The sequence below is a fragment of the Parasteatoda tepidariorum genome, chromosome 3 (assembly GCF_982258835.1).
Source record: "Parasteatoda tepidariorum strain Cologne lab strain chromosome 3, Ptep-v5.0, whole genome shotgun sequence".
Taxonomy (NCBI): domain Eukaryota; kingdom Metazoa; phylum Arthropoda; class Arachnida; order Araneae; family Theridiidae; genus Parasteatoda; species Parasteatoda tepidariorum.
The window spans coordinates 108,937,238-108,950,158 of record NC_141757.1 but is presented as its reverse complement, the minus strand read 5'-3'; the positions used below and the strand labels follow the sequence as shown (position 1 = coordinate 108,950,158).

General features: G+C 29.5%; 1 protein-coding gene across 2 annotated transcripts in view; it reads left to right on the top strand.

Moving 5' to 3' along the window:
* Positions 1–12,921, top strand: part of LOC107443971 (uncharacterized) — a 288,826-nt gene that overhangs the window by 192,112 nt on the left and 83,793 nt on the right. The window contains exon 3 of one of the 2 annotated variants that reach the window (XM_071184272.2): positions 9,313–9,471. The exons of the other annotated variant lie outside the window; for it this stretch is intronic. The gene's annotated coding sequence lies outside the window, so the exon portion shown is untranslated. The remainder of the gene's footprint in view (positions 1–9,312; positions 9,472–12,921) is intronic. 2 annotated transcript variants of the gene reach the window in all.

Below are 12,921 nucleotides of genomic sequence, written 5' to 3'. Positions count from 1 at the left end.
ACCTTTAAAATTATCGGCGTTAATAAATTTCCGTAAGATGCCGAATCAATTCCTAGCGATTCTAAATTTCTAATTTCGATTTCTACTCGATCGAATAATTTTCGCAATCCAAAAGTATCAGAGTTATGTTTTATTGGTGTAATATTCAATAATTGGCCTAAATGAGCATTTATAAGTAAGTTTTTCTGTCCAAACCGATCTTTCAACAAATTAAGGGCTGCTTTATAATTATCATCCGTTAAAGAAAATCCCGAAATTGCTTTTGAAGCTGCTCCTCCAACAAAACTTTTTAGATAAATTAGTTTTTCAATATTTGAAAGATACGGATTTTTATCAATTGAATTTTCGAACTGGCCGATAAATTCCAACCATGAATTTGGATCTCCGAAATATTTGTTTACAGTTAATTTTGGTAGTTTTATCGTGCATTTGTTTACTTCTGTTTGATTTACAGTCTGAGAACTAGTTACACCATTTAAATTAGAACTAGTTGAGGGAGTGGCACTAATTTGTTGAATCTTCTGTTTAATTTTACATTTATAGTTAATCAAATCTTCTACATACGTTTCAGAGGATTCAACTTCCTTTTCGATATCTTTAACATCTAGTTCCTTTATTATCTCTTCATTTATTAATTTTATGTTCAATATTTTCTCACTTAATTGCTCTAAAGATGTTTCTAATTCATATATTGTCAAATTATCAAAGTTTTTATCTAAGTTAGTGAGAAATTTAGTAGTAGAACTTTTCAAAGCTCTTCTTTTCATTTTAAGTTTTTCTATATCCATGATATATTCAAATATAATATTTCTCAATCAAAATAAACTTACCCCTTTTTTCTGGCTTTCTTTTATCCACTAAAATTCGATTCTATTCTTATCTTCAGTGCATTGCCTTTCTCGGCATCGATGCACCAGTTTCGCTTTTCAACTTAAAGCAATTCTAATAGGGTAAATACACCGAAGATTTATTACTATTATTAGTGAATATAACCTTTTTCTCGTTTTCTTGATGGCACAGGAAAACTACTCAATAATTACCAAGGGGTAAGTAACAAAAATATATTTAAATAGTTAACATGAACAATACGGTACAATGGTAGACGTTACTACTTCATTACAATGTGATGTGCTTGCTTTTTACAAAATCTTTGTTTGCAGTTACGGTTACAATCTAATGATAAACTCCGCCATCTATCGGTGGTTCAATAACATGTATTTCTACAATGATCATTAAATTATGGGAGTTGTACAAATTAATTGTATTTCGATATTTAGTTGTAGACATACTTTGTACACGGGCTTCTTTTTATTTTTTAGTTCAAACTTTTTTCGAAATACTTCTGCCGCTATTATTTTATTCATTATCATTAACTAATGTAATGAAAAAAAAACATTATTTTAATTAATGAGTAAATTATCATTAAATTAACGAAATTATTCAAATTTGATGCGCTTCGTAATTTTGCTAGACATACTTTTCACGTATGACTTCTTTTTATAGCATTGTTCAAACATTGTAAAATCTATTTCTTTCTTTTGTTTATACTTTTTTTTCTCTTCTTCAGAAATGTTACTCACGTGTTTATTTTGGGCAATCGTTGAGTTAAAATTTATCTTCTTTTTTTTTTCTTCCTTCACCCAGTGGTGCTGGTTACGAGACAGAGAGATTCTTATTGTCTTTGGATAGGATTGAATTTGCCTTTCCATTTTGGTCTGAGACTGGCGAGAACGTCGACAGTCAAGGGCGACATTTTATTTTGCCATAAACTTTCGCTTGCTTTAAATATTTCGAATTTTAAAAATATTTATTGCAATTTTTTTTAAATAATTTTGAAAATTTTCAAAGATGGGGACACTAGATGTGAGGGAGACACTAAATTATAAATCATAGAGTGTTAACTATTCAAATTTAACTGTATCAACTAACCGTTTACTTTAAGTGATGCTAGAGGGCATGCGGACTCGTTGGGCCAGGAGAATCCTGATGACGTCAGAGCCATACTGATGACATCAGAGTGGATTATTCTAAAGTATTACAATAAAGCAGTTCATTTTTGTACCATAATAAATAATAATACTAAAGACGGTCTAGTTAGATGTCATCACGATGCTTTTCAGGAAGTTTCTCTTCGCCCAAAGGACCCATTCGCCTTCTAACAAACTTATAGAAACTGTTAGTTGATACTGTAGATTTCAATAGTGGACACTCTACTATTTATAATTAAGTGTCGCTATCATAGTTTTGCTTATTTGTATACATTCATAACAATCTAAAACTTTAAGAAAAAAGCGTCGTGATGACGTCAGAGTCGATCGCCTTAAAGTGTTGTAGTTCATGTTCTTTATATTTTAAAGAAATAAATGAATGACATTTAGCTAATTTCCTTAATTACTAGCCGCCAAAGGCGCCCAGCTGTTCGCCAAGCTAAAGGTTTTCACAAATAAAGTTTTTTAAAACATAGCCGGAAATCTGAAGATTAGTGGACAATTAAAGTGTTCCTGTCCAGCAATTTTGTCTTCATATCCAGTTCTGCTGCAGATGTGTTATAGCTCTTGAGGATGTTTGAAATTATATAGCTACAACGCTTAAGAAAAAAAAACTAAAATGCTAAATACATGAAAAGAACACGAAAACGAATAAATTTTTTATGGTATCAATTTCTATTTCTATATAATTTTTTATAGTATCAAATTCTATTTCTATATCTGTTACGTCAAGCACTCAGGTATTATAATTTGATCTAGTTGTGCTTGTATAATTTTGATCTAGTTGCGCTTTCTACGTCATTTTGTTAACATCGTTTGGTTTGTTATTTAACATCGTTTGGTTTGTTATTTCTAAGTTAACTTTCAAAAAATTGGCTGGCATCAGCATTTTTATTCTTTAAGTTGTTTATTTTTTCTTTTGGAATTCGTTCCTTTTTAGCGAAATGTTTTTCAACCTAATCGAATTCTTTGCCGACTGTTCTCTGTATATATAAAGAAAATAAAGTAAATATTTTTAAAGTGTTGTGAAAAGAATTTTTAGTTGTACAAAGTACTACAATATCGCTATAAAAATTATCGTCTTCGCTTAAGAAAAAAAAAAATAGAGCGTGGAAAGAAGAAGAAAAACTTATTATAACAATTATGAGCAGCGACAAATATATCAAAGCGAAGCGTTCTATTTACGTATCGAATATGTTGCCACATTTTTAATACAGAAGTTAAACTTTTCTCCACTTTAATAAATGTAAACTAATGCGAACTTTACAATTAAATTATTAATTCCTTCGTATATTATTGGTTTAAGTTGTCGAAAATTAATATTTCAATTGTGAGGTTCGCATTAGCATACATTTATAAGAGTGGGGAAAAGTATATGCATTTTTTAATAGTTTTTTGAATATGGCTCTTTGAAGACGAAAAAGCAGACGAAAAGCATAGACTTACAAAATGACTGATAACTAAATAACTAATCAAAATTTTTGAAAAAGAAAAAAAGTACTTCTTCATTATGTCAAAACACAATTATGTGCCGAGTTTCGTGCCTGGGCGAAGTTTCTGGGGCGATATATTGTGATTACAGACAGACAGACACACACACAGCCGCATTTATTATTATGTATAGATAGATGTATAGATGTATAGATAATAAGACTAAATATTTTGATTCTTTGTATTACAGTTTGTAAAGTGATAGAAGAGTGATTCTTTCAACAAGCATGTTGATTGTTTGATTGTAGTCACTTTTCAAATAGGGGAAAGAGAAATAACATTATGCTCTTTTAAGCATACAGAAACGTTGCTCCAACACATAACCTACTAACATATATGGCAACGTTACTTTTAAAAAGTAACGAGTAAAAGTACAAGTATTTTTAAAAAAAGTAACGAGTAAAAAGTAAAAAGTTCTTATTTTGAAAAGTAACGAGTAAAAAGTACAAGTAAAAGTACAAGTACTAAACAAAAAAAGTAACGATTTAAAAGTACATTTCTAGGAAATCGAAAATTCAAAGTAACCTGAAATTTTATTGAACAATATTCTTATGTTCTTTAATGTTTTTGCAAAATTGTTGTTATTTATTTAATTATTTTTAATTTTGAAAGTTATGGATATTAATTTATTTTTAAATTCGGAGGAATATTATAATATAGTTTTATAATATAATCGTATAATATAATTTTAAAATCAAATATAATTTTAATATCAAACTTTTTATGGATTTGCACGAAAAAGAAATTTTATCTATTGACTTTAACTTTTAGTTTATTATTTTTGTTTAATTAAATTACCATTGATTTAAAATTGTTTTACTCTTTAGAAACGCGTTTTAAAAACACAAACATAAACAAAGCAAACACGGGGTTTCAGATAGCTTTGTGATCTTTGAGCTAGTAAAAAATAATTGAATGTGTGTATAAGTTGAAACAGAATGTATTTAAACACGAAGTTAGCTGTGAATGCATATATATTGCATTCACAGCTTTTTTTTTATTTATTTATTTATTTATTTTTAAGAAAGCTTACCAAGTTTTAGAAAAAAGCAACGATTTCATTCGATATTTCCGTTACAAATACTTTTACTTTTTCCCTAAAAAAGTAACGAAAGTACAAGTAAAAGTACTAAATTTAAAAAGTAACGAAGTACAAGTAAAAGTACATACTTTTTACTTGTACCGGCGGTACAAGTAACGAAAGTAAAAGTACTGCCATGTATGCCTACTAAGCACTTTGATGAGTGCAGATTAGTTAGGTAATAAAGAAAAAAAATTTCTGGCACTTCAACGAATCCCCCTAATTAATTTGCACATTAGCTAAATAATCTCGAGAATAACTGATTTTTACACTTTAAAGGTAACATACATATTTTCATGGTATACGTTCCTTTTCTTTTTTCACAGACTGGCTAATAAGAAGTTCTTTTCGTAGAGTTTTGTGATTTGATTTTTTTTTTCTTCATGTCAATACTTCTTTGCTTTACAAGACTTTTAAAACTCTAACATTTATTGCTATTGAAATTATTTTACAATAATTTAAGTTTAACGGAAGGATTATTTGAAAAATATGCCAACATTAAATTTGAAAAAGTCGCCTATAGTATGTATAAAACTTTATCAGGAAGCTGTACTTTTCCCAGATTAAAATTCCACCTTCGGTTTTAAATGAAAATTAAGACACTTGTTCGTTTAATTTAAAGTAAATTTGAACAAATAAATTATATAATTTATACATTATTACAGGAGATGTCTTTATACTAATTTAATACCATAAACATGTTCTTAAACTTGGAGGTTAGATCATTTAAAAAAAAGTTCTTTAACCACGTTCTTCCATTGTTTTCTTTAACAATTTATGTGAAGACACATCTCGCATGAATTGTAAAAAATAATGCGCGTGAAAGTAGAATTCACGAACTCATAAGACTTACAGATTACAAATGTCTGAATCATGCCAACCTCTTTAATCATTTAGTAGATTCTGTAGTTAAATTGAAGACATCGTGTTATAAGTTTAAACGCCATTGAGAAATTTTATTTTATACCTACTGCAGATCAGAAGAATTTTTTTTTTTTTTTAAATCCGGAAATGTGATTGTTTTCAAAGAGTTCCTTAACATGTTCCTCCTCTGAACTCTCCCATTGTTTTCCTCCGCAATTTATGTGAAGGTTAGGGAACATCTCTGCATTAATTGAAAAAATAATCAGCGTTAATGTAATCTTCAAATATGTGTGAAGGTAATCTCATTTTAAGAACAAAGAACTCTTTCATTCCAAAAAGTACAAGATCGACGCGTTTCAGAAAAAGGCATTTTTTGCTGTCCTTCCACTCTCTTCGTCTTCTGTTTATCCAAGCTTCAGCGCACATCAGGCTATATCGTCTCTAAAATTGGAACCATTACGAATGGAGACTGCGGATTTTGTATATGTTGTTTGCTCGTCGTCCGACATTTCTTTTTACCTTCACTTCTTCTACCTGGTGAGTGGCTACCTTTGCCAAGAAAACGGAGGAGTTTCTAGAATGCTTTAAAAAAAAAAAGGTTTAAAGTAATCCATCAAAATGGGAAAATTAAGAGTTTACATATTATCGGAGTGACCTAGATCTTAATTTATATCCAGGTAAACTCACAGCCTTGTCTCAATTTAATGTAGTCGGAACTGTGCATATTGAAATTCAGAGCAGCATTAAAAGAGTTCGAGATTTTAAATACTGCCTTATGTTTTTTTTAATCTATATATATTTTAATATAAAAATATGTGAATAAGGTATTGGCCACCGATGTGTCTGGGACTTAAAATAGAATATCAATAAACCTATGGTTAAGAACCAATACCGAATACAGGCCCAGGAGCGAAACGCCAAAGCAGGTACTGCGCAAGAAAAGTAGTACCGTCTATTTTCACTTCGTTCCTCTCTAACGACTATAGTACTTCTTTGAATGTATCGCCATTCTATAGATAATTTCGCTTATTCGCTAAACAATAAAGATTTAAAGAGGAAAATAAATAGTTTATTTATCCCTCAATAACGTTTCGTTTTTGAAAATATAACTATTTAACGAAACTTTTTAAGTGATATATTAAAATCGCTACAAATTGTTTTTCTTTTCAATCAAATGTGAATGCTAATTTTATTCAAAATATATAAATTAAGGTATGGATTTCTTTTTTTAAAGCTGCTTTTCATTATTTTCTATCCTTTGAAGTAAACAATAACCAATCGCTTTTAGTCATTACTAATATCTCCAGTTTATTTCAAAATATTAAACAGAAAAAAAACTCTTTTATTTCGTTTTTTTTTTTTTACTTTATTTGAATTTCTATATTATTATGATTATTTTCATCAATAAATGGATTTTAATTTTTAATTGTAATGTAATAATTTTTTTATAAATAAATATTTAAAAAAATATTATTTCTAGACTAATTATTATTCAAAGCCTAGAAATATTATTTCTTGGCTTTGTAGCCTAGAAATAATAGTAGAAAAATAATAAAAACAATATTCACTAAACACTTTTATGAATTCTCACTTTTCCACGCAAAATAAGAAAGTGCTTTTATTTGTACTTCCATTCAATTACATCAAAATTTGGCAATACTTTTTACTTCAAAAAAAAAGTTATACGTAGAAGATTCTTTTTGTTAGAATCTTATCTAAATAAAAGAAGGATAAATAACATTCAAACAAGGGATTTGTAAGTTATTTAGAAGTAGTTAAAAAAATGTTAGTGTCTTTTATTGGATTTCCATCAGGCGTATAGACTGAGGAATCCTGATAAATTTATATGCTTTCTTTGTAGTATGAACCTGTAAAACTGATAGACTTTCTCTTATGAGGTTCATACTGTTAAACTGAAGAAAAAAAAGTTTCTTAAAACAAAATAAAAATACAAATTTGATTTTACGTTACATCAGGTAAAAACTAATTATACAGAGAAGTTGTCAGAAGCATAAAACAAAAATAATAAATGAATTAAGTAAAAGACGTAGACAAGAAATATTTAATTTTAATAAATTCGATGTGTGATACGGCGTTGTAATTAATTAACTTCACGTTAAGTAACATTCTAACTTGTGGGAAGCACTTTAAACACTCCTTGTTTGTAAACGAGTAGCTGATGCTGAGGTCTAAGGTCACGTGTTTGTGTTTCAGTGATCCTCTTCTCGAGTTGAAAATACCCTATTCCATCACTTTAGGCAATTTTTTATGCGAATAACAACAGAAATAATTAAACAGCAGGATATTCTTTATCATGATATTATTACACATTCCTTTACTTTCTTATCCCGCACTGGTAGTTACATTTCTCAAAAAAAACTATATGCGCTATCTTTTCCCTTCAGTACATTTCTTCAATTCTTTTTTTTTTCTTCTTTTAATTTATCTCGTTGTACTGCACTTTGATATTGCTTAATTTAGCCTATATTTTTGATAATTCATACAGGACCAATGAATATAAATGAGAGAAATTCAGCTTTTCACAATAAACACTTAAAGGATTTATCTTTTTTAACATTGAGTTTATTCCTTAGAATATTTGGACCAGCGTTGAACCCATAATACAACGCTAATTTGCTGCAACCCGATAAGGTGTTACATTAAACCTTGTTTCTGTTCCAGTTAAACCACGGTATCGTGTAATGAATTGTAAGAAGAAAGTTTGTACAGTTTTACTTTGCTCTATATTTAACTTGCAACAAAATTGTAACGATATTAAGGATTAGCAAATTTTTGCAACTGCAACATGATATCAGATATATTATTATTGTAAAAAACAAATTGTCGACGAATTTTTCGGCTTTCAAATGCTACATCAAATTGCCTGAAATATCTTTCAAAGAAAACATACTTGTATAGTTGATAATTTTGAAAATAGCCAAGTATAGTTACAATTTTCTAAGCTCCATTATGATACTTCTTTAAAATAAATTTTTAAAAATTGCTCTTTTTTTCTGCTTATTTTTATTATTTATTGATTTGTTTGAAGAAAAAAAACATAAATGCTGGTTTGTAATAATAACTTGTGACTTTGAGCCTAAAAAAGATTAAATATACTCGTTACGAAACAAATGTATTGAAACTTTAAAAGTTCTGCCGAATTCCAAATTACCCCTAAATTATTAAAACTTTAGTCTTACTTTGTCACACACTGCGCTAAAAAATAAACGGGAAAAATCACCCTGAATAACTTTTGATCTGATGATCGGATCTTCACGGTCTAGGCCTTATTCTTAATGGTTAGGGAGTGACCTCAAATGTGCTAATTAATTAGTGCAGACAATATTTTAAGTTACGAAATCAGGCACAAAAACGCACTTTCTCTGAATAAGCATACCATTTTAATGATGGAATTGGATTTCTGACCCAGACTATATAGGGGGTAGCCGCAATCTGGAAAATATGGTAACCCACAATTTGGTCAGGACAGCGATACAAAGTTTTGACCCCTTAAGGCTAATTTTACTTTTTACGTATTTAGCCATATTTTGCAATTGCTTATTTTAGCAATTTCGATTTTAAAGGTATGATATTTTTTACATCATTTTAAAGAATGTAATTCTTCAGGGCAAAATATAAAATTTAAGCGAAATCGGCCGTTTCTGAAAAATTTAATTTGAAATATACGACTTTTAAGTATATGACGACTCTCGAACCACTAAGATTAAGCCCTAGAACGTGAAGATCATTAGATCAAAAGTTATACAGGGTGGTCCGCTTATGTTTTTGAGCATTGTATCTTTACATCGTTATGCAAATGTTTAAATCTATGCAAAATTAATTATTCTGAATTTAACTGAATATATTAACTTTATTATCCTTTTTCAGTAGCTTTATTGAAAAGATAACGCTGTTTACAGACACATTTGTTTACGCAAGAGGAAAAAAATATTTCTTTTATTTTTTTTAAAGAAATAACTCATAAAGTATATTTATGGAAACAACGTGTATAACTCCCGGAAGTCATTGGAGTCTCTTAACGCTAAGGTAAGAAATTTTTTTCTTTTTCTTTAGCAGATCTTTTATCTTCACTCGCCGAGTTTATACTTTGTTTTTTTTTTCTTGTTTATGTGTAAATCATATTACGTTGCTAACGTTAAATGAATAGGCATTTTTTTTAATCTCTTTTTTCCTTTCTTTCCGCGGATTAAGTTTTATTTTTTACCCTTTTCTAAGAAGGCTAAAAAACACTTCCCGCTGCGATGAAATAAAGGCGCTAACGCTTAGGCTAAAAAAAAAAAATTTAAAAAAATAGCTTGGTTTTTTTTTCTTTTCCCAACTGCTTATTTCAGGAGGATGAAAAGAATTAGAGCATCAGAAGAGAGAGTGAGGGCAAAAAAAATTTTTTTTCATTCTCTCTCACTTTTTTCAATGAAAATAACTTCAACAACTTTGTAAAAAAAATTTAATGCTACCGGTTATTTAACTGATCCACATTGTCGCACAATTGTGGCAATTGCCGTAAGCATAATTTCAGTGAATAAAGCTCATGAACTTGAGACATTTTTTAAGCCGAAATTATGAAGATTGTGTGATGCTTGCCCAATGGCCAAAGATAAAGTATCACACAGATCATTTAAAAAACTCCTTAATAACATAACATTTTATCGAATGCGTAATATATCGTACTAACATACAATGTAACCAGATTCTACAACTTTGGAGGTGGAATCTTGCAATCGAAATGTCGCCCACTTTTCAAGTAGCTAGAGCACTTAAATCTCTACTGAAACGTCATGTCTGATGATAACGTAAGGAACAATCTTTACCTGACTTTTAAAAGGAATGCATATCGTCTTATTTCTGTTCGTGGGAATGCATCAATCTAAATTTCAACTATTTTTCGATTAACTAGCTCACTAAAATTTCTACTGCTGCTCCATGCCAAATGTAAGTTTCAATCGTTTCCTGACCGCTACAAGGAGAACGTATCCTCCGTATCGACGACGTAATTATTCATGGAAGTACATTGTCCATCGAGATTTCGAACATTTTCCGACTAGCTAGCGCACTCAAATCTCTACTAGAATTTCATACTTGATGATAATGCAAGTTTAAATCGTTTTCAGACCGTTACGAGTAAATTTTTTCATATTATTATACATCGTTAATTTAAATTTCGATCGCTTTTCGAAGATAAATTTCAAATTGAAATTTTATCTTCACCGAGAAAGCTCCCCTGCGTCTTTCAAAAGTGATGCTCTCTATGCTTTACGTTTTAGGTTTTAAAAAATAAAATAATTTTCTCCTTTTTAATCTACTTGAAAAACACATCACACATTACTGCTGAACTAAATTACTTCACTGTTCTCCCACGTCTTTGAAAAGTGAGGCACGATTTTGCTTAGAATAAGTTTTACAAAAGTTAATTTTCTCTTTTTAATTTTTATTTTAGTTTAGATGAAAAATACATCGCACATTACTTTCATATTAAATTTTTATTTTCACCGTTCCCTTCGCATCTTTCTAAAGTGATGCACTCAAAATTTTAAATTTTACTAAAACAAAATTTTCTCCTTTTTAGTCTACTTAAAAAACACATTGCACATCAGTTTCACATTAAACTTCTATCCTCATTGAGAATCGTAGTTTTCATCAGTTAAGATAACTTAAAAGGCTTAGTTTTCAAAACTTTTATTTGAATAGTTCCAAGAAAGACTAGTTAATCGATATTTTAAATTATGAAATTAGTCACAAAAATATTCTTTTTTCGACGGGTCCATTTTTATTTTCGCCCTGAAAAATAGGGATTTCCATCAGTTTAGTTCGGAGAGCGGTTGAAATTTTCGCTTTTTTTCTTCAAAGGGAAATTGCTAAACTATTAAATTCCTATTGACCATTTTCCGAAAACAATCACCTAAGAGCTTAAAATATTAATTTTTTTGCATCAAAATTTTTGTTAAAAATATTTTCTACAATTTTTACAAATTTGTATTAGTTTTTTTTAATTCCTTAAATAATCTCTAGCTTGTTGAAGAGGGAAGAGATTTTAAAAATTGTGACAGTTTGTGACAAGGGGGAGGAAGGGGGAAAGCCAAGAACATATCGCACATTTTGGTTCGAAGTAAAACATTTGAAATCAGATTAAATATTTTTATATGATTAGTTTACATATTTTTTCATATTTCTACTTAAAGTAAGTACGCAACTAACCATTATTTTTATTATGCTCGCAAATATAAAAAAATTTATGTTTACAGTTTGAAAATGAAATTTTAAACGTAATGTATCGCATATGTTTTGTTTTTGAATTGTTAGTATTAGTGATGTAGACGATACAGACGCGTGACAAAAAGGGGGAGAATAAGATGAAGTGTGACAGGAGAAGAGGAGAATAATTGAATAAAAAGCGAAAAAGCATTGAAAAAAAGCGTGACAGAAGAAAGGGGAATAATTGAAATAATACTTTTAAAAAAAGTGTGACAAGCAAAAAGGAGAATAATTGTGAAAAAGTTAGAAAAAATATTGAAATAAAAGTGCGACAGAGGAAGAGAACAAGAATTGAAAAAAGAAATAAAAATTATTGAAAAAATATGTGTGGCATCATTTGCTAGCGGCCCCTCAAAACAAATTAGAACAATTTTGTTTTAATTGGAAAAGTCTTATTTTCTAACAATGAATTGAGGCAGTAAGGAAAATATAGTACCTGAAAATAATTTATAAATTGACTTGGAAAGTCTTAATTTGTTTTATTCTGGTAACTTAAAAAGAATAGTCAAGAATGATTTACTTAAGTGATGCAAGATTACGGAAGTTTGTCTCCCATTAAATATCTTCAAAGACTAAACTAAGTCGCTGTTAACCCGAGAGCTATTCATCTTAAATGTTTAAAGAAAAATAGTACTTTGCCGTCAAACATGAAAGGTTTTTCCGAATTTCTTGTGCAACACATTTTGTTAAGAAAAATTCTTGGGGAACAAAATAAAGAAACTATCCAAAGTAAGGATGTGCAATAGAATGACTGAAGTTTCAAAATAATGTTACAATCCATGACACGCGACATAACAAACAGACACAACGCAGAGAAGAAACTATGGACATATCAGACATGAGAGGACGAACATGAGAAAAAATTTTAAAACATGAAATGCTTTCTTTGTAATTTTTTATCCGTTTTTAACGGGTTTCTTTTTCATCACACTCTCTTCTCGTTAGTGGTCATGAAAAATGGCGATGCTAGGTAAAAGTCTAGCGTCCCAATTTCTTGTGTTAAAAATATTGTTCCAACTCCATTTTAGGTTTTTTAACTGTGAGGATGAAATGTTTCAGTCATAAAAAATGGGTGCTGCAATTTGAAAATTTCAAAATTTTGTCCCTGCAACTGTCAGAGCGACGCAATCGTTTCTAAAAACATTCCTGAGTGCATAGATCATAATACATATTTTTATTCTGTTTACTCTAGAGCAGGGGTCGCCAAACTTTTTTGATCATCGACCC